Source organism: Dipteris shenzhenensis, chromosome 12 (assembly GCF_047967505.1).
Source record: "Dipteris shenzhenensis isolate YYH24624 ecotype China chromosome 12, Dip_SZ_1.0, whole genome shotgun sequence".
Classification (NCBI taxonomy): Eukaryota; Viridiplantae; Streptophyta; class Polypodiopsida; order Gleicheniales; family Dipteridaceae; genus Dipteris; species Dipteris shenzhenensis.
Window position 1 is genome coordinate 11,425,646 of NC_141607.1, and position 23,122 is coordinate 11,448,767.

At 44.7% G+C, this 23,122-nt stretch overlaps 1 protein-coding gene across 6 annotated transcripts in view; it reads left to right on the forward strand.

The window, feature by feature from the left end:
- The first annotated feature begins 4,475 nt into the window (after window positions 1-4,475).
- Window positions 4,476-23,122, forward strand: part of LOC147895818 (KOW domain-containing protein) — a 52,405-nt gene continuing 33,758 nt past the window's right edge. For 3 of the 6 annotated variants that reach the window (XM_087382714.1, XM_087382711.1, XM_087382707.1), the window contains exon 1: window positions 4,476-4,648. The gene's annotated coding sequence lies outside the window, so the exon portion shown is untranslated. Of the gene's footprint in view, window positions 4,649-8,905; window positions 9,042-9,580; window positions 9,734-23,122 lie in introns of those variants that run through there. The other 3 variants (XM_087382708.1, XM_087382709.1, XM_087382710.1) reach the window with 3 other exon arrangements.

Below are 23,122 nucleotides of genomic sequence, written 5' to 3' on the forward strand. Positions count from 1 at the left end.
TCATATGAACAAGGGTTTCTAGACACCGTGGTAAAGTGTGGGTTATGAAATAAAGTGGATATTTCCATTCTATTCCTATGAAATGTCACTACATGTCCTCTAATTAATGGGAAATGGATTTAATCATAGAAAATAGTATGTATCCATCCTCATCCTATCTCCTCTCATGTGCTAACTCTCATGATTAAGGTTAATGAAAAGAGATCCTCATCCCTTCTCATCCTATCTCCTCTAGCATGCAAACACCCATGATCAAGGTTCATCCATTCTCATCCTATCTCCTATCGTGTGATAATACCCATGATCAAGGTTCAAGAAAGCTTAGAATTCGAGGCTAAAATTTTCATTGGATTGCAAATTAATTTTAGACTTTTGCTAGTCAGAATCTAGTTAAAATTTCAAAATTGTTGGTTTGAATCAAAAACCAATTCTCAAACTAGAGACAATTTTAAACTTTTCAGTCAAACTCCTAGTCAATATTCGGTTCAAATTTCAAATTTGCTGGCTTGAATGGGAAACCAGTTCCAAATGATACTCGTTTGGAACTAGCTTCCCATTCAAGCCAGCAAATTTGAAATTTGGCAGACCGTCTAATGAGGGTGGGTTCAAACAGATTGATGGCAAAAGACTTGGGAAGGAGGACAACTACCTTTGTGTGATGTTCACAAAACGATGTTCACAGAACACGAACACTGTGCACATGTTTATTGCATGGATCTTATATTGTTTGGATTATTGGCCATTGCTTAATCCTACAGCCTACCAAAGTCTACAATTGGATCTTCTACTCTTGACTCACACTTGGGGGGGGGGCGGGTTGCAAGACAAACTTTCCTTCCGCCAGACAATTCCAGGGAATAGGTGTATAATAATTCAATGAACAATGCTTTTGCATAAAGGGCGAAGGTTGGTGGAGATCTTATAGATCTCCACCTTTTTTTTTCTCAAAATATGCAGGCTTTTATTAATGGGGTCAGTCCCATAAACAAAACCCAATACAAAAAGTGGCCAAGAGTGGGCAGCCCTAGGCCCACACTTAGATAGCATGTAGAAACACCAACAAGGGTAACCCTTTAAGCCACCAGCTTAGAAGCAACATCCATCATAACACTAACTAATCAAGGTGTCAGCAAACCCAACTACCTTGGCGAAGTCCATCAGAGAGCATGTAACAGAGTTAAGAATCCAAGATTCTTTGTGGACCACATTCACACAATCTCTAAGCACCAAGTGGCTCCTGGCCAACCAAATTGCACCATAGATAGCTCCTCTCACATATGGCCAACACGCCTTCAATGTTGAAGGACACCCCAATGTGTCACTGAGCAAAGCCATCTTTCAATTCAGGTCCAAATTGAATCTCTCCATCAGACCTGCTATACGCACCACTGACTTAATCCTCAAAGCCCTTGGAAGCTGTGCAGCACCAAAACAAATGTTGAATACACTCCATTGAGCTCAACACAAGGGGCACGTAGAGTTAACTTGAAACTATTTGGCATGGTTATTCTGAAGAGAAAGCCAATTATGTGTTATTTTCCACAAGACAAAGCTCATTTCCCCATTACGATATCCTTGCCAGATTTCTTTAAATATGTTTCTCCACCACCCAGGGTGCGATGAAGTCCCCATTTCGTATTGAGGTCTATCGGCAACATTTGATCCTGTAGGAGCACCCTATATGCAGCTTTGGCTTTAATTCCCCGCAATTGGCTTTACCTAATGACCACTAATGGGCTGTCAGGCCCCTAGAAACAATGCTTTTAGTTGGCCAAATCCTCGAAAACTCTACTCAAAATTGAATGCATAAAAGCCGTTGAGTTAGGTCTTACCTAGCCACCAATGATGGGCTCTCAGGCCCCTAGAACCAATGCTATCAATCAGCCAATCCTTAGAAACTCTACTTAGAATTGAATGCCTAAAGGCTTCCTCCCTCACATTGAGGAGAAACCGATAGCTTATCTCTCCCAGGTGAATCCAATAGCCTTTACTAATATCCCAAATGTGATCCCAGTGGCTTATACCTTTCCTAAAGAGGGTTTGGGAACAAGAGACATTTAGGAGGGCCAAGGACTACCCATCCACAACAATTGATTTACTCCACCAAATGCACTCCCCAAAGCTGGCATCGCCCCGCAAACCTCCCGATCCTTTCCATGAGCACTTGCCTATGATGACTTTCCATGTAGCAACGAGACTCGCTATCAGGTCTGAGCGCTCCAAGAAATTAGAAAATAACATTTCATACTAAGAAAGCCTTGGCCATGTGCTTGCCCCATTACTCTTACCATTTTCCACAAACCGACAAACCACCTCCACCCACAGAGTTGCATCACCAAAAAGCTTTGGCGACCACTTCATAATTAAGGAGATATTTTTGAGGGCCACATCAATAATTCCAAGCCCCCGTCTCATTCCTTGATGGGTTCCCAAGGAATATAGTGCATCCAATGTTTACCACCCTCGTCAATCGACAAGAAGGCTTGCAAGCATCTCTCAATGTCCAACCAACGGGATTGACGAATATTCCACACTTAGGGCACATAGGTAATTGACGCTGAGAGAACATGCTAATAACCAGTGCTCTAGCATTCCACCCATGGCACAAGCCATGCCACCCCTTTAACTTAGCCTGATACACTCGCTAAACAACTCAAACCTTTGCCTTAAAGTCACCTCCAAACTCAAAGGTGCACCAAGGTAGCGAATTATCTCACCCCTCGCTAGTGTTTTTGTTCGACTACCTGGAAAAAGAACTTGGATGGGCAATCACCAAGCTCCAACCAAGTCTACCTACTACGTATTCTGGCCAAATTGGCCTCCTTAAGCTCCCTACTCTGTAGTTCTTCCTCAACCTTAGCTATCAAAGTAAACATAACCTCTCATCAGGAGAAGTTTTCACTGCCATTCTTAAACTGACAGCCACCGAGTCCTCAAATTTCCACTTAGCAGCTCGATCCTGCTTGTCCCAAGCAAGGGCCTCCTTCAAAATTGCCTAATAGTAGAGTCCCATCTAACACATGGGTGAGCACAACATGGCATTTCGAGTCCTTCCAAACCGCCCTAATACGCATGCAAAACAACTTAGAAGCCAGTAACTTCTTGTTAAATTTGAAAGGGATGTCTAAAGATCTCCCACAGCCGAAGTTCGGAGGCTAAATCTCCATGTTACAAGCACATAATTCGGCAGAGAGGTCCTCACACCCTTCGTGGGAGGGCACATCCACCACCCCTCACTAGAAGAGTACATCCTATTCACTCTACCTGCCTTGAAGTCCTCTCCCTTCCTTACACCAGGAGAACTCATTAAGACCAGCAAGGTCCAGCTCTAGACAATCTATCAACCCCAACTCATGACAAAGTTCATCCCAAACCACCGACTCATCAGCACATGACGACACTCGAGAGAGATGAGATCTATCCTCTATTGCCTTTGTAAAATTCCAATCACCACCCAACTACTAATACTCTCTTGAGATAAGCGACCTAAGGGTAAGCCGACAATTGCATCTCTCTGTGGAAGGAGTAGGGGCACACAAACTAAGAACGTCGAAGAGAAACCCATCAACACACACAGACACTGAATAAACACACACAGATGCTACAATAAACCAGCAGTCTAGGTGACAGAAACATACCCGAGCAACAAATGACGATCTAGCTAGGACAACACACCCTCCTTTACCCCTAACCGAACAATTTACAAACACATCATACCCAAGGCTCGGCATCGTAAACAAAAAAGGATCACTCTCTCCACACTTGAGTTCTTGTAAAGAGAATAATATCATTATTGACATTTCTTAAGACCATAAGGCATCCTTTCTGCTTAATTGGGTTGCAAGGTCATCATCAATCTCCATGAACCCAACCCCCTAGTCTCCTAGCAAGTGTCTCAACAAAGGATAATGGAGGAAGAAGAGAGAGACAGAGAGAGAGAGAGAGAGAGAGAGAGAGAAAAGATGGAAGATACAAATAGCAAGAAAGGGAGACAAATAGCACGTGCATGTGTACAAAAATTCATGAAAAACGTAATTTTCACTTGCACTAAACGAGTGAGCCTTGACTATAGCCTACTCATCTAGGGCAGGCCAAAAAGTGGCCCAATCAAACGGTGGAGATCTGACATCCAATGGTTTTGTTACGAGAGGTTTGGTGCACAAGCGAGGCTTCCTCGTTGTCTGCTTGCCGATGTGCTAGTCAGGCCAAGTGCTCGAGATGGGTTGAGACGTACGGTGGGGTTGAGACGTACAATGAGGTGCATGTGAGGGTTGTGCAATGTCCGAGGACACGTGTGGTTCCGAGGGTTGTGGTGAGCTGGTGCGGGTGCTCTCAGTTTTCAATTCGCCCCCTTTTCAGTGCACCATCTGGGGGAGGCCACATGAATGGAATTCTGGCCCTCTCGTATGAGATTCCAATATAGAATAACCAGCCCATAAGTATACTAACCTGCCCACAAAAACAAAGAATCAAGAGGTCCTCGGAAAGTGCCCGCGCGCGGTCGCCTTTCCACCTCAGTGGGCAAACCCATGGAGAGTATATTGGGGCCTTTGTCACAGTAGACGTTCTCACTTCTGGCGACGAGAGTATCTCTGTAGCGCGTGAACTCAATCAACAACACTACAAGTGAGAAGATTGGCTTGCTTCGGTATGCCACTCTGCCCTCTTCTTTTTTCTCCACATATGCCTTCGTAAACTGCATTTGATTTGCAGCTTGTCAACTCAGAATCGGTGGGTAGGACTTTGAAAACAAACTCCTGCTTCTGCCACAAAGAATGGCCGACTCAAGAATGCTTGAGGTGGAAGAGCCATACTTTTACAGGCATGCTGCAATAACAAGGCCTTGGCGAATGGAAAGTCCACGCCCACATAATCAAGAATGTGAGCCGAGTTAAAAGGACCGTGCCAATCGTTTCGCATATATCTGCTAGATGTGCGCTAGTTGAAATGCGCAACATCGTAGCTGGTCGGGGGAACAGGCCTGGGTTGAACCGTGACTAGAGTGACTAGAACCAGCGGACATGGATGAAGCCGAACTACCTCGTGACTGATGGGAGCAGGCGGCCTCACAAGAAAGCAAATGAACGAAGCCGAACCGCTTGATTTCTCAGTATTTCACAGAGCGGCTTAGTGACTGAATGGAGCCGTTGAAAGTGCAATTGTAGCTGAACCGTGAAACGAGACATGGTTAATATTTTAAGGAGCGGAGATGGAAGGAGCCAGGGAGCCAATCTGGTTAGGGGCCATTCAGCGCATGATATATATACACCAGCATGAGGAGCGTTGAAGATCTCAAAAAATCAGTATGAGGAGTTAAGGGTTTTTGGTGATATGGGGAGAGGGTGGATCACAAGGACTCAGGAGAAAGAAGGCGGTGGTGTGGTGAATGGCTTTGCTTGCTTTCACTTGCAGGAGCAGCGAACTGACGTCAGGTACAGCGTTATGAGATAGATTCGATGATTGGAAACTGATGCAGCCCACAGAGAGCTATCGACGGGTTTCAACTGGATGAGTTTAACATCTTACATGCATCTTTACAAGCTTTCTCCTTCACACGAATTTCATGAATTTCAGCATTTTACAGCTGTAGACAACGGTCATGGATGAATGCCTCATCTTACAGGCATATCTGATGCTCCTTGCGTATCCATGTCCATAAACAACGCAACGCCAAGCTTTGTTCAATTTCAATGCGAATTGGTGTGAAAGACCATATGCTCTACACAAAGCATACAATAGGTGGATCCTTATGCAGCTCGTATGGTGTGTTCCTCTGGAGTGAGGCTGAAAATTCTCTTGGTTGAAAAATGACCTCTCTCATATAAAGAAGGTTATAAGCTGTGACTGATGAGGTGATTTGGCGCAGGGATATCAAGGTTGTACTCAAATACAAGCATATCATCTATTATGAGACGCTGAGGTTCAAACCACATGAAAACCTAGGCATACCAACACGTAGATACACGTGTTCGTAAAATGTACGTGAAGACTCTGGTGCTAGCCAAGGTAGACTGTGCACTTCATGGAGATGTTAACTACAGCGGTTCTGATCCCACATGTTGCGAGAAATCAGCTTTAGCAAGCCATTGAGGGTGCACATATACTCAAATCAAGGTTTTCCAGCACTTTCTTGTATCTTAGTGCAAGTTTGCATGTAGGTCAAGGTGGTTTTCTACCACAACAGCTAGGGCCTCAGACAATGGTATGCCTCGTTTGGAAGAGAAGCAAAATGTTACAAACTTTGATGTGTGGCAGGTTACAGTCAGCATGCTTTTGATCGGCGAATGATTACAAAATATATTTGAGGGCATATGACCCCTTACAGATGCCAAAATTGTAGGTGACAAAGATGGGTATCTACATGCATTATGCTTTTCTCATGCATCAAATGAGCTCAAACAAAAGCTACTTGATAAAGCTGATATTTGCCTTTTATTGACAACTAGCCAGGGACTGGATTTGGTGGCACAAAACCAGAGGACATAGATACATTCGGTCAAGTGTTGCTGTTCAATGAACTGTATCCAGGCCTCCAGCACAGTAGGTATTGGAGCAGAGGTCTTGTTACATCTTCAATATGATTGACCAGGGCTTGACCATGATTGTAAAATGTGCTCTACTATCTAGAGCAGCCCAAGACCTAGCCGTAGTTCCAAGGCCCTTGGGCACCACGTGGTGGTATGGGACACCAGGCTGGTTGTGAACTGGTTGGATGATGTGCCAACAGCTCAGCTCTTGGCTCGGGGGGGATGTCCGAGATTCACGAGTCCTTCATTTGAGCTATCCTGCCCTAATCTAGTTGTTTCCATGCGTTTTGCAGGTCTAGGTTTCTAGGAGCTTTGGGATCGTGACAGTTAGTATCAGAGCCAACTCTTGGAAGGCGAATTCCTATAGATGGAGTTGATGGCCAAGGCCTTCCTCAAGATGAAATTTAGGGTATGGATCATGGTATGTACCTGCTAGTGGGTGACGATGAAGGCTCACATGACGATTTGGTCACCAAATTAGTTTTCCAGGACTTTTTGACGACGCTGGATGTGAGATAGTCAAGGCTGCAAGAACATTTCTGCAAGACAACGCAGAATACAAGATCAAGTGGAAGGCTCTTGTAGAGGAGGATTCTACATGGGAGTCATTGCCTATCCTTCAAAGAGAGTTTCCTTACCTTCTTATGAACTCGGGATTGAGTCCTTTGAGGAGGGGGACTATGTCATGTGCATGGACTGTTTCTGATGTGTGCTCTGGTCACACAAGGCTAACTCAGCAAGCCTGGGGAGGCTTGGAGCTGGTAGGCAAGGCCACAGTTGAATTAGGGTTTCCTGCTATTTCAGGCGTATTGGGCTTGAGCGTATAAGGAGCCTAGAGGTTCAATTGTCAGCGGTGCAAGTGGGAGCGAGTCATGTTCCTCTTTGCCGGTCTGATCCTTGATCCTGTCCGGATGTGCGCTGGCTATTTAGCGTAGCCCATGACTCAGTCGCAATTCCAAGCCCCTTGGGCGCTGCCTGGTCGTATTTGGACACCAGGCTGGTTGAGAATTGGGTGGATGATGTGCTAGTAGCCGAGCTCGTGGCTTGGAGGGGACGCCCCAGATTCAAGAGTCCTTCATTCTGTCATGGTTGGGTGGTGAGCTAGCGATCGAGTTGTTTCCATGATTGTTTCTTTGTGCTAAAAATTCTATTTTGGACTTTAGAACAACAAAAATCTGATTTTGTACAGTTCGATATATTTTGGTCTTACAAAGGTATATTTTTCTATCACCTCAGCGGACATGGAAATTAGTGCAGCAACTCACGTTGTCACTGGGTCATGCAACTCGAAAAGCTGATAACTTCATTGCATCGAGCTAACACATCCACCGTAGAACCATGCTCTCAAGTTTGTAATTAGTGCACGAATTCATTTGACCCTGCTCTCATACCAAATTGTAAAGAACAATATAACCCTTCTCTAATCAAGAACTATGCATGTAAGCCACACAAATGCGCAAAGGCGAGTCATTTCCTTCCTAACTACTCAACATGCACAAAGGGTCGACATTTGCTTGATACACCACCTATGTATCTTTGTCATTCTTAACTTAATGTGTATTGACACACTTTATCCGAGAAGGTTCCTATCTACCCTTAGCATCTTGCCAAGTATTAACCCCTTACGCTTTCCCCCATAGGGCATTCCTGTGCTCCTTCTATAGGGATTACCATTTGTCTCTATGCTCATTAATTACCACTAGGCAATTTCCCATATAACAAATACATATCCACAAATAAAGGAATCCTTGGAAACCCCTAGTCCATCAAGCACCTTGACAAAGCTATCTTTGACTATTAGTTTCACCATGTAACTTGCAAACCAAACACAAACCACACCAGATTTCAATATAAAACCAAACCGATATGAACAATAATTTACATAATTGGGTTACATCAAGCCATTTTATGGTCTCTCTAAAGACTTATGTCAACCGATCCATCCAAGGTCATGCTGATTCAAACTTGAACACAATAGTGTCATGTAAAGAGTGAAAGTAACTTCTCTTCCCTACTACCATATTGGGGTTATCCACATCAGAGTTATGTAGACCAGGAAGACTTGTTCTTTCCCAACAGATATATATATTTTTCCAGACTTTAGAACAATAAAAATCTGAATTTGTACAATTGGATATATTATAGTCTTACAAAGGTATATTTTTCTATCACCTTAGCGGACATGCAAATTCTTTGAGTTTTCATCCTAGTGGTGATCAGCTGTTCAATTATATCGAAATATCTTACGTGGGCATAAAAGCTACAACAGCTAAAAATTGTATTTTGGACTCTAGAGCAACAAAAATGTGAATTTGTACGATTGGATATATTCTAGTCTTATAAAAGGTATATATTGTTTCTATGTGTGTTTTTTGCAGGTCCTGGTTTTTCAAGAGCTTTGGGATCGTGTAACTTTACATTGTTATCAGAGCCAGCCTTGAGGTTTCTAGAGGAATTTGTGTTTGTTTACCGCACGCTTGTGTTGGAAGGGATACAAGAACAACTTTTGATAAGGTACTTTCTAAATTGCAAATTCGAATTTGTAATTCTTCCAAATTCTTGTTACAAGACTATCCAGTTTCAATACACGACAATGAGACTGTTGTGAAGGTCTTGTTGGTGTCAACAGAGCGAATTGTTGACGACTAGTTTTGGAATTGTGATTGCCATAAAGAGAGTTTGCAGAAGCCATTGCCAACTGGGTGTTTTTGCAAGCTGGTAAAATCAGCGATCTCCTAAAATTTTTTCATGATAGGCACAGCCATGGAAGATACCACTGGAGATACCACATATCCACAATCTGGCTGATGAACAAGCCCGGTGGGGAGCTTGACAGTTGAGGGACAGTCTTCAGAATGTCCAAGCAAGAAGTATTGCCCATTCTGGACCTTGAATGTTCCAATCCACAATATGTACAGCAAATATGGACATATTCCTTGAGTTCTACTCACTACGTACATGCTCCCCTTGCTTACGCTCAACCAAGTTGCTTTGCTCAAACTCATTTTGCTCCTCTGTATGCAGCTATTCTGGTTGATACCCTCCTCGTCAACCCAATAATCACCCTATCGTGTGCAGTGTGGTGAGTATGAGCATTTTAAAGGAAGATGTCTAGTTCTCAAAGGTGCATCCCCTCATCAGAATCACCCCGAGGCCAAGGATCATTATACAAGAGATTGTCCCAAAGGCAAGACATAGTTGCGAAGGTATGTTTTGAATAAGGGACAGGTGTCTTTTGATGAAGCGACGTTCTTTGCTGAAAAGAAAAAATGGAAGTTGCAAAATGTGGCCGAGTATTGTGATATGGCAAGATAGATCAGGATGGGCAAACCTGTTTTCCAGTGGTAGATTGTGTTGATGCTATGTTTCCTTCACTCATTGCAATAATCGACAACTTGATTGCCACATTCAAGTTAAGGAAGAGATTGTAGAAGAGAGGGACGAAGTTCCCTTCAGTAAAGGAGGAAAACATCATTGATGATGTGGTTATATGTGAGGAATTGAAGGAGATGGTGAGTGTCCAAGAGGGCACTCTAGTTGTGTGTGATGAGGTGGTCGAAGTTTCAAATGCTTTTGACAAAGGATGTGAATGAGGTTATTGTGGACATGATGTGTAGGTATTTTCTGGGAGCGTTCTTTAAATGGATGCTTGCTTGCTCTTGGGATTCGTCGATGACTTAGGTGATGTGTCTGAAAGTATTACAACTTGCAGGGATGAGGCAGTAGAGCTTGTTGAGAGATCTTTGGGTATAGATCGTGGGCTGGGTTAGTGGAAGGGATCTATCTTTGTGGAATTGACCTCAAAGGCTGTGGCTTTTGTGGAGATGGGCCAGTGTCATGGTATAGTTGTGATGCCTGATGACCATGGAGTTATGTGGTGTTGCAACCTGGGGTGGGTTGGCTGATTGGTTGGTTACTATGCATAATCATGTTGGTTTGATGTCAGTATTGAAATTGCACAAAAGGAGTGCCCGCCCAGAGAGAGGTGTAGTATGTGAGTCCTTTCTCACTGTGTTTTGTGTAGGGTAGTTGGGAGTTTAGTATGGTTTGGAGGCTGTTTAGGGCCAGATTTAAACAGCCTCATCAGACAGGGTTGGGGGCCAGATTTGGCCACCCAACTAGGTCGGGTTAAGCCGACCAGACTCAACCCAATTGTGTTGGGTTAGAGTGACAAGAAGTCGGCCCAGTCAGTAGCGGAACTCCCCTGAGAAATAGGCGCTCCTGTCCTCTTGTATCTATACCATTCGTGGAATTTTTTCTCAGCAGTCAACACATAGTTTTCCCTGACATCTCCTTGGCATTTCCATCTCTCTCCACTCGCATCTCTTTGCTTTTTCAGTTTGCATGTTCTGATTGCATATCCGCTGCACTTTAGTTTTGCTGGAAGGTGTGAACAGTTCGGAGTTTGCTGCTGGTATCAAACCTTCAGAATTTGCTGACTCTGAGATATTGTCGCCGCCCATATCCCACCCACCCTTACGGCATTGCACATGGATGAAACTGCATTGTGCATGGATGAAACATTGCCTGTGTCTTGATGGTGTGGTGACTGCGCATGTAACATCAGCGCACAAGATTGTGTGAAGTCTGATCCCGGAGAGCGTGAGGGGCAGACACAAGCTGCTGCTGATTTCTGAAGATGTGGACAGATTGGGAAGAAGACAAACCACAGTAGAAGGTGTGGGCAGCAAGGGAGTCGAAGATCCGTTGAAGGAGGCGACACTGTAGCAACTCCTCCTCTCTTCCTTCTTTTCCAACCACCCATCTCTTCTTTCCCAGCCACCCTCCTGTTCACAAGAGCAAGTTCTCCCCCCCTCTAAGATGGCTAGTCTATTGGAGATGGCTGAGAAGTAAGTCAATATTCCGGTTCTTCCCACATTTCCTGTTGACCATCAGCTGGATGGCAACACCTATAGGGTTTAGAAAGTTATGATGGAGTCCTTCCTACAGTCTTATGACCTGGCTGACCCCATCCTTGTGGGAGTTGCCAGATGTAATGAAGGGGAAAAAGGGCCAATTTAGAGGACCTTTAGAGGCCTCTTAGGTGGGAAATGTGGAGGGACTATATAAGTCCCATCCTCCCCTATTTGTACACTTTTGATGTGACATCTAAATTTATCTACTCCCACCTCCTTCCTCCTACGTGCTCTCTACTCTCTCTCTCTCTCTCTCTCTCTCTCCCAATCTCTCTCTCTCTCTTTCCCTCACTCCTTTTCTCTCTCTTCCTCTCCCTCTACCCCTTTCCTCTTATCTCTCTCTCTCTCTCCTCCTTCCTCTCCACTATCTCTTCCCCTTTCTGCCATCTCTGGCCCTTCACCAAATCTGTCCTTGCCCCCTTCCATTGCATTGATTAGGGTTAGTTAGTTTGGGGCTAGGTTAGGTTAGTGCTAACTAGGTTTAAAGGTTGGTTATGTTGGCCTAAGTCAAAGTCCTAGCAGTCCTAATAGTCTTAGGTTAGTGCTGTACTAACTAGTTGTCCTAGGTGACTTAGGGAAACCCCTCACCAAAAAAGGAAAAAAAAAGAAAAAGAAAAAAAAAGAGGAGTCAACTTGTCAACCTCTTTTTAGGGGCCTTTCACAGCCTGTTTGGAGCCATTTCGACTCCATTTTGAAGCCTCTTCATCGATCACATATAGCCAAATGCAACCAGTGCATCAGATGGCAGCAGCTACTACGCAGCAGGGGGTTAGTGGTGGGCAGCAGGCCACTTTTGAGATGCTAGTGGATTCCTTGCGTTCATATAAGGCCCTACTTGGAGCCATCAAACTTGAGATGTCTTTCTCCGAGTATGTGAACCTCAAGCGTGATGATGCCCACACTTCTAGAGGTTACTGAAGAGACATGGTGGCTAGCTAGGAACGGAATGGAAATATGGAAAGCATAATGAAAGGCAAAATGGAAAGGAAGGAAAGTACAAGTGCAAGGCAATAACCAAAATACTCACAATGTATTGATAGCTTGATGTTGACATATATTAGACAATAGACAAGTACAACAATATGTAGTGTGCCACTAGACTCTAGAAAGTCACAATGTCTATGGAATATCTCCCAATATGACACGTGGCATGTCTAGGACTCACTAGACTATAAAACCACCAGTACACTCATTTTTTACTCACTTTGGCTTCATATTCCAACACCCCCCCATGAAGGCAAGGTGAGAGACTACTGAAATGGAACCAAGAACAGAACATGACAATGATGGTCTAAGGTGAGGGACTATTGGAATGGAACTAAGAATAGAACATGATAATGACGGTCATCAAACTGTGCACCTTATGTAACTCAAAGGCTAAAGTCTGAGCGTGTTCAGAGGTTGATCCAAGATCTCCCAATATGACACGTGGCATGTCCAGGACTCACTAGACTATAAAACCACTAGTACACTCATTTTTGACTCACTTTGGCTTCATATTCCAATAGTTACGCACATAGGAATTATGCAGCCAAGGATGTCTAGGACAGACTTTGGAGGGGATTTAAAGAAATGATGGTTACTACCTTCCTATCCCCACTCATCTTGGATTAGTACCTGGCTGAATTCTATGGATTGATGTTAACTACCTTCTCTGTTTCCTACTTCAGATCACGGGAGTAGCATCGATATTATTCCACCCAGCCTTTCTTGCTGAAACGTGAGAGCTAGCTGAGAATTCGAATTCAAAAAATACGTGAAAGCTCATTCTCACCTCTCACTAGCTTCAACAAGCCCCATCTCCCTAGATGGATCTAGATGCCACATGTCATCATTATAGGGCCTTACTAATGCAACATTTCACCCCTCTCTTGGGATGCTTTAGTTTCCTTTGCCCCTAGGCACATTTCTTGCATTAGACCCTTAGCCTTAGATCCACCTAGTCTGGTGCTATCAACCCTCACCTAGGACCTTGACATTAATTCCCTCTCGATCATTTACATGAAGCGCAAACAAATATATTACAAATATAGATCCTTTAAGGAAAATGTCGACTGATTCTTCCGAGGTCATGCTACCTCGGCTAGAGCGTAACATTCCTTCCCTCTTCAGACATCAGCGTCCTCGATGATAAAGTCTGGGAATACTCTCCGCAACTGGTATACGGATTCCCAGGTAGCTTTGGATAGAGGCTGACCATGCCATGCAACCAACACCGTGGGTATCTTCCGATTTCGTATTTGCATTGTTCCTCGGTCCAGGATTCTTGTTGGTTTGCGCCTCGCATTATCCTCTATCTCCTGAAACAAAACCACACCTTCGATTAGTGAGTCACCTGTATGTAAAAATTTCTTTAAGCGCGAAACATGAAAAACCGGGTGCACCTTACACCCCTGTGGCAATTCTAATTTGTAGGCTACCTTGCCTCTTCTCCTTAGAATTAACCACGGCCCACAGTATCGAGGTGATAACTTAGCACACTCTCCTGAAGTTAACGACTTCGAGTGCGAAGGAACTCTGAGAAAAACTTTTTCTGCTTCCTTAAATATTCTTATAGACCGGTTTTCATCCGCATACGCCTTGGCTCTATCCATAGCCTGGCGAATATTAGCTCTCGCAAGTGCTAGCATCTCCCGCATCTGAACCACAAAGTTCGCGGCGCTAGGCACTCTCTGAGGTACTCCAACTATAGTTGGATTCACTGGTCTATAACCATAGTTCAGCTCAAACGGACTGAATCCTGTAGAGGAATGTTTTCTATCATTGTAGGCAAACTCTAACAATGGCAACCACTTGCCCCATGTATGTTGCCTCAATGACACATATGCCCTCAGCATATCTCTGGTTGACACTCTCCGTCTGACCATCCGTCTCAGGATGATCCCCACTTACTCATTCCCAACTCAGTCCTTAGTGTCTCAAATACCGTTGTTCAACGTTTTAACACCATAAAACAAGCTGTGGTCACAGGACCGGTGTTAAAAATAGTTGATCCCCAGAAACCGTTGTTCCTCGAAACCGATGCAAGTGGCATTGCAGTAGGAGCAGTTCTCCTTCAAGAGGGAAGTAGCCTTTGAAAGCAAGAAGCTTCTCCCTCTCAAAGGAATTGGCCAACTCATGAATTGGAGTTATATGCTGTTATCCATGCTTTGAAAACATGGAGGCATTATTTGTATGGTTCAGAGTTTTATGTGGATGTGGATCATGATACTCTAAAACATTTTTGTAAACAGCCTGACTTGAGGGGCCGCTAAGCTAGGTGGGCAGAGCTCATGCTGGAGTTTAATTTAACGATTCGGTACCGAAGAGGAAAAGATAATAAGGTTGCTGATGCGTTGTCTCGCATTATGCACAATATGAGTTTTACGGTATTAGAGAGTGCTCTAATGACTAAGATTAGAGAAACTCAAAAGGTGGACGAGTTTGTCCAGAGCTTATGTCCTAAAGCTCATGTGTTAAAACCCAGGGAAAACGAAAAGGATGACCTGGCATCCAGAAAAGGCCAAACATATGCAAGATATACCATAAGGAATGGTATGTTGAAAAGAAATGGCAAGGTTATAGTACCTAATCAGAATGCTGTCAGGCAAAGAGTCATTCGACAGTGCCATGATAGCCCGTGTGCAGGACACCCAGGGGTCGAGAAGACATATGATCTCGTGAAGTGAGATTTCTTTTGGCCAAAGATGAAAAAGCATATTCATGAATATGTGACACGGTGTTTTTCGTGTCAGGTAAGCAAAGCCGAGCGGGTGAAGCCACCCGGACTTTTACAGCCCTTGGAGATACCACTAAGTAAGTGCGAGAGCATTTCCATGGACTTCATTGTAGGGCTGCCTACGACACAAGGAGGGTATGATTCTATCCTTGTGGTGGTTGATCGTCTAACCAAGATGGCTCACTTTATTCCGACTAGAGAGTCTGTTAGTGCCCCGCAAGTGGCGGATTTGTTCATTAGACATATATTTCGTCTGCATGGATTGCCTAGATCTATAGTGTCAGACAGAGATGTCAGATTTACCGGTCCCCATATAAAAGGTACTTTATCTGAGGTCAGATCAGTCAATGGCGATACTATTTCGGAATATCCTTTGATATGCCTTCTATAAAATTGAACAAACCCCAAGAATGATCGCAACGTGGTCAGACTCTGAGGGATTGGCCAAGTCAGTATCGCAGCCACTTTCTTTGGATCCATTTCTACCCCCTCAGGAGTAATTATGAATCCTAAATATTCAAGCCTAACCATACACAGTATAGTTTTCTTTTTATTTACATAAAGACTGGCTTTTCTCAAAGTACAAAACACTATTCTCAAGTGTTCACGATGCTCAGTAATACTTTTACTGAACACTAGAATATCGTCAATAAAATGTACTACAAACTTTCCGATATACGGACGTAGTAAATCGTTCATAAGCATGACGAATGTAGCAGGAGCATTGGTAAGTCCGAAGGGCATTACCAAAAACTCATAATGACCAAACCTGCTTTTGAAAGCGGTTTTATGCACATCCTCGGCTCTAATTCGGATCTGATGGTAGCTACACTTAAGATCTATCTTGCTGAAAACCACGACTCCATGTAATGCATCTAGCAAATCATCAATCTGAGCCATCGGATACCTGTGCTTAACAGTGATATTATTCAATGCTCTGTAATCTATACAGAGGCGAAACGTATCATCCTTTTTCTTCTTTAATATCATTGGCGAAGCAAAAGGTGAGAAACTTGGTTGAATCTGCCCCAACTTGAGGTATTCTTCCAGTTGTCTACGCACCTCCGCCTCTTCAGTAAAACTCATTCTATAGGGAGGTCTATTTACAGGTTCTGCCCCCGGGATCAGTTCAATCTTATGCTGAACATTCCGCTCCGGAAACCAACGGTCCCTGAGGTATATCTTTTTCACCTCGCAAGACATAAAGCACATCATTCATCTTGAATTGATATACGTGCTTTTTCCAATCAATGGCTGGATTCTTCCTAGAATGCCACGCCATACCCAGGGCTATATTTGCATGAGCAAGCTTAGTCATTTCAAAATCAAGCTTCTCAGCATAGTCCTGAATACGAAGCTCCAACTGGGTAACCCTTTGGTCCCATACTTCAGTTGAACTTCCATCTATCATCCTGACTGTAGACGCATAGTCAGATGGGTTAGTCTTTAATTTCAGCCTCTTCACGAGCTTGGAGTTAATCACATTGTGAGTTGATGCAATGTCAAACAACACAATGACATCATGATTGGCCACTTGCCCTTTCATTTTAATTAACTCTGTATCATTAAAGGCTGTATACCCTGTTGCTGCGGGCTTAGATAGGATGTTATTAGGTGCACTCGTTACTAGCTTAGCAACAGACACACATAACAAACAAGGTACTGACCTCTGAGAAGATCCTGCTAGTTGAATCTGCATCTCTTCCGCTCTGGGACTTCCCTCCATTTCCACGTCGCATTCTGAGACTACCATCTCAGCCATCCGACAATCCTTATTACGTGGACAATCCTTCCATTGATGAGGCTGAAGGCATCCAAAACACAAGCCTTCTCTCCTCGCCTTTTCTCTTTGTTCTGGGTTTAAGGGAGACTTAGACCAAGCCCGGGCTGCCATTGGGGTTACTTTCCTCTTCACTCCAATGGTGGTACTTGGTTTAGGAGTTTCAGCTGGTTTCGCCTGCTTGGCTTGACCACTCGGCTGAGAACCACTCCCTTTACTAATCCATTTCTTCTTAAACCCAGATTTCTTTGGATACCCATACTAGGTTCCGACCTGTGCAAACCCACTTGGCCTGCTGCCCTTGGCATCTTCATAGTTCAGGGCTATGGCTATTGCATCATCTAACGTGTTCGCGTACTTAGCCCGAACTTCCATTTTTATCCGATCATTCAATCCAAATATGAAATCTTTCACTTGGATTGATTGAGGCAGGGGTTCATCGACCTTCATTACGCTCTCTCGAAACTTATCAGTGTATTCTGCCACTAACAAATTTCTCTGACGAAGGTTCCTATATTGATCCCAAGCTCGGGATGCTTCGTTAGGAGGTAAGAAGTGTTTCCTGAATTCTCTTTTAAACCCCTCCCAAGTAGTGGATGCTATACCATCTTTTTATTGCTTAATCCACCACCGATCCGTTGCCTCACTAAACATGTGGGTGGCCTCGCGGATCTTCTTGATGTCATTTCTGATTTCATGGTGAACGCCTCGTCCCATTTGTGTAACCAGGTCTCAATGACATCAGAACTACGGTCATTCATCCGACCAGAATACTTTTCTGGCCTGTAATTGGTAATATTTGGTACTTTAGCCTTCCTAGGCTCGACCGTATGGACACTAGACTCCGGTTCCATTGGAGCCTTTCCTTTCTCCTCTCGAGAAGGTCTGGCAGACATACTATGTATTGCTCTTCTAAGTTCAGACTGCCCTGCATTTGTCTGTAACTGTTGCGCTAATAACTGCTGCAAGGCATTCTCAAGTAATGCAATCCTGCCAGATAAGGTGTGAGCTCCTGGGCGCGACACCTGCTGGGTCGGCCGGACTCCTGACTCACCAGGGTCCCTCCTGGAAGCCCCTTCTTTGCTTTCATTTAGTTCAATGGGTGTTTTGTTTTGTTTTTTTTTAAAACACTGCTAAAACACTGTATTTACAAACTGACACAATTCAGTGTACTGACACTCTGACACAATTCCCTATACTAGGGAATACCTGCAATCCCACATGCACACTGACTAGGCATTTGACACATGCATAACCCAAATAGTGCTTTTCCCTATACTAGGGAAATTCCTGCAAACTAACTCTGATTGAAGCACACATGCATATGCACAGGCATAATCTGTCCTTGCTATAGCATCGTAAACTGCAAACACTGCTACAACCACAAAAGCCTAATCTGTTTCTGACAAAACAGGAATGACAGAACAAAAGGGAAAATGAGTAAAGTGCTCCTTGGTCTAAATCTGCCTGAGGGAATCTGTCTCAGCTCCACATCGTTCAAGCCTCTACGCTCCTGCGATAAGTCTTCAGCCTAGAGCTTTACTTGAGCGTCGATCCAATTCACATATCGCGTTCCCGAACCACTGCCCGTGCGTGAGTCACTTCACTGATTCCATTGGTAGCTTATCTCAGATGAACACGCTGTCCGTGCGTCCATCTACCCCGCTAGTCCGTCATTAGATCATTAGTAATTCGTCAACCATCCTTGCGAGACCCGTTCGATCCACGTATCGCTTAATTACCAAAGCTTTCACCTAATACACCGCAAGCTCTTGCTAGCCACCCCGGGAATACCACCAAACAGATACGTTGTTCCTCGTCACTTCACAACAGCTACCCGCTCACGACGCCTTTCACGTCCCGTCCAATCATTGCCTGTCTCGCAGGTCTTTCACCCAACCCCTCGTTCAACTTGAGGGCTCTGATACCAATTATTAACTACCTTCTCTGTTTCCTACTGCAGATCACGGGAGTAGCACCGATATTATTCCACCCAGCCTTTCTTGCTGAAACGTGAGAGCTAGCTGAGAATTCGAATTCAAAAAATACGTGAAAGCTCATTCTCACCTCTCACTAGCTTCAACAAGCCCCATCTCCCTAGATGGATCTAGATGCCACATGTCATCATTATAGGGCCTTACTAATGCAACATTTCACCCCTCTCTTGGGATGCTTTAGTTTCCTTTGCCCCTAGGCACATTTCTTGCATTAGACCCTTAGCCTTAGATTCACCTAGTCTGGTGCTATCAACCCTCACCTAGGACCTTGACATTAATTCCCTCCCGATCATTTACATGAAGCGCAAACAAATATATTACAAATATAGATCCTTTAAGGGAAATGTCGACTGATTCTTCCGAGGTCATGCTACCTCAGCTAGAGCGTAACAATTGACGTAGACTGGTACAGTCCAAGAGTACTAGCAGCGCTTCTGGAGACTTTCCTTGTTTGTACGGGACGTATCTGAGAAAGGGAAGTTGCTGCGTTTCATCCAGGGATTGACTCCTTCCCTGGCTGAGATGTGAAGGCGCATAACGCTCAAACAATTGAGCGTGCAACCCAATTGGCAGAGGTGTTTGAGCCCAAATATGCTAGCAAGTATAAGATGGGAGCGGTCAACGCATATGGGAGTGCAAATGAGGTTGAGAAGAAGCCTAAGGTGACTGATTGGCATGATAGGAAATCAGCAGCAGCACCATTTCCGAGAGGTTTCCCACTATTACAGGCAGCAAGATGCCATATGCTAAGCCATACAGGTCATCTGATGCTAAGCCAAGTGCTGGTAATGAAAAACCAGAATTTAAACAACACACTAGGGCTATTATGGACAGTAGAAAGCGGGTAAACTTATGCTTTAAGTGTGGTGAGAAGTGGACTTCTGAGCATCGGGAAGTTTGCAAAATACGTAACAGTGGTATTGCAAAACTCAGCATGATTATTGAGATATCGGATGTGGAGTTAATGGATGCTTCTGAGACCTTGGATGCCACTCATGATGATTTAGAGGGTGCACATGACGTGGAAGAAGCTCGAGATAGTGGAGCCGGGGGTTGATTTCCCCTTTGATCCTGGTGGTGCTATTGAATATAATATGCATGGTATACAATCCAATGACACTCAGGCCATGCGAGGAGGTTGGCCTACAGCCTTTCATGTGGAGCATCCGGTTGCTATGCCTTTTAATGCGCGAGAGGATGCAATTGGAAATGTTCCTGTGGACCCTCGAGGAAATCTATTGGGATGCACAGCAAACAATTTATGCTATCTCTGTTCATGCCTTGATGGGTGCCAGAAGTGCTGAAACTATTAGATTGAAAGGGCAAATTAATGGCAGGACTGTTCTCATCTTGTGGACAGTGGTAGCACTCATAGTTTCATCAATTCTAAGACCTTACGGAAGGTGGGACTGATTGCTATTGAGATTGATCATGGGCTGAGAGTACAGGTGGCAAATGGACAGCATTTGATCAGTAAATTTTGCTGCCAAGATGCAAGGATCAAGCTTTCTGAGGATTATGAATTTGTTGGGGAAGAGGACAAGGCCATTGCATTGCTGTTCTACCTATCTTCCCACTATTCAGCATTCTATTTTTCTCTCATCACCAGTGGGAGGTTGAACACTCACACTTGGGACGAGATTGTGCGTATGGTTCTTGATCAGGAGGAGCGTTTTCAAAACCCTCCCTAGGGTGGAGGTGCGGAGGCATTGGCTGCCCCATAGGACAGCAAGGGTAGGTGGAACTCTTCTCCATCCACAGAGAAGAAGTCCAATGCAGAGCAAGCGACCTTGAATGAGGAGCAAACGTGTAACCATTGTGGCACGAAAAGTCATTATTGGAGGTGGTGCCTTCATAGGAGTAATGATAAGAGTATTGATTCCTTTGCCGTGCAGCTGCTACTACTCCGCCGGACTTTGTTCATAAAGAGAGCTTGGATGTTCCATCTTCTTCCAGAGGAGAGGGGGCTGCTATAATTGTTGGAGATTCATTGGAATGGATACTGCTTCTAGGCACATGACACCGTCTCGTGATTTGTTGAAAGACCTTTGGTTGAAGTCAAGCCACATCTACATCAGAGACGATTCCATACTTATAGCTCGAGTAGAAGGAAAGCTTGAAATCGTTATGGATGGCTGAGGGGGGAAGCATTCTTCCTAGGTACATCACTCGGCTTTCATTTGTTGTCAGTTCATGAAGTATGTGAACTTGGCACATGTGTAGAGTTCGATGAAGATTCCGTGGCCATCAGGTAACAGGGACAAAGTAACCGGCCAAGTTGTCTGGGATGGCACGGTGGATAATGGCATCTACAAGCTCTCGGATATCTTCTATCATAGGTACTTCTCTTGGTGACCTATGGCATTTCAGATACGGTCACCTGCACGTGGGTGTGCTCTTGCGAGCCTTCCGAGACCACATGGTGGATGGCTTGCCCGATGTGGGCAGCAAGCGAGGAAGCTATAGTTCCTGCATTCGAGGGAAGTAACACAGGGAGGCCTTTCTGAAGAGGCTGACAGGCAGGCTTCGAGACCTCTAGAGATAGTTCATGCAGATCTTTGTGGGTCTATGCAGATCTAAACTCTACTCTATTTTATGTTGCTGGTTGATGTTAGCAGGGGGAAGATGGAATCCAAGTCCCAAAACCTGGTCCTTTTGGGATACAACTTTTGTCGATAGGGTACAGCTTGTATGACCCTGTCAGGAGAGAGATTGTGGTCAGTAGGGATGTGACGTTTGAGGAGTAGTTCTGGTTTCCACAGTTGAGGAGCTGCGTGGTCCCTCTGCGAGCCAATTGGGAGGGAAATCCATCACTCCAGAATCTCGAAGCATCTCTATCAAACCACTTAGGAACATGATGATAACTATGAGCCTCTGCCTACTCGCATCATCAACTTTTGGATCAGCTTCTGGTACCTAGTCTGGCTCAGGGCACCTTCCAGCTCCTTGGGGTCGACTCTACATCCAGGAGCTGAGAGGGGTGTTACACTTAGTCATCTCCTGTAGGTATATTAGAGAGTTAGAGGGCTGCTATGTGGGTATGCTCGCCTAGATAGAGGTGTAGTGTGTGAGTCCTTTCTCACTGTGTTTTCCATAGGGTAGTTTGGGAGTTTAGCCAGGGCACATTGCCAAGGCTAGCTGTTGGATGGAGGGTTGCACATTGGCCTGGAGTTAGGGTTGGTTGGGAGGTCGTTTAGGGCCAGATTTGGCCAGCCTCATCAGACAGGGTTGAGGCCAGATTTGGCCACCCAACCAGGTGAGGTGACCCAACCAGTTTGGTTGGGTTAAACAGACAAGACCCGACCTAGTTGGGTTGGGTTAGACCATCCAGAACTCGGTCCAGTCAGCAGGGGAGCCCCCGGCCCTCTTTTATTCAGATTCTGTACGGTTTGTGGAGGTTTTTCTGACCAGTCAATGCAGAGTTTTCCATGACATCTCTTGTGTGTTTCCATCTGTCTCCACTCGTTCTGTATTATGTCTCAAAAGACAAGATATAACCATGTTTCTGCTCTCAGTTTCTGCCCGCATGTCCGCTGCACTTTCACGGATGGGCCTTTCTTGGGAAGTTCAGCTCATGTAGCTATTGAGTACGCACTTTATACTCCGCACCTGGGGGGGAATATTGCACAAAAAATAATGTTTCATGGCTTTTTGGGGTAGTTTATGGTTTTTAGTGACACCGGTGTGGGAGGCCCTACTGAGGGTTTTGTAAACCCACCCTCCGCTAGGGAGTCTAGAGGGAGGTTGGGTGTCTTGCAGGCTTCTAGAGCTGACCTGTTTCACGATGATCAGGTCAAAATCCATGTTATGTAATTAAAACATGTTGGGTCTGGTCGAGGCCCCATAGGGGGTACAATGGTTAATTTGACACAGGTCTAAACTGTGGTGTAAATGGAACTAGGGGAAGAGCCTAGGGGATTAGAGAATGGAAGAGCTCTAGAGAGGAAAAAAGAAAGTAGGAAAGGGCAGGGGACGTCGTGCAAGTTGGGGGGAGGAGAAGAAGTAACAATGTATAGAGGGTAGAAAAAGAACCTGAGGGAAGTCTTTCCCTCTCAGCAAAGTGCCTTGGTGAGCCCTCTGCTTCAGCCCACAGTGGCTTGTATGGGTTATCCTTGTGATTGTACTTTGCCTCATAGGCTTGTGAGGCCTCCCGAAGACGGTAATACATCTTTCTTTCTTTCTTT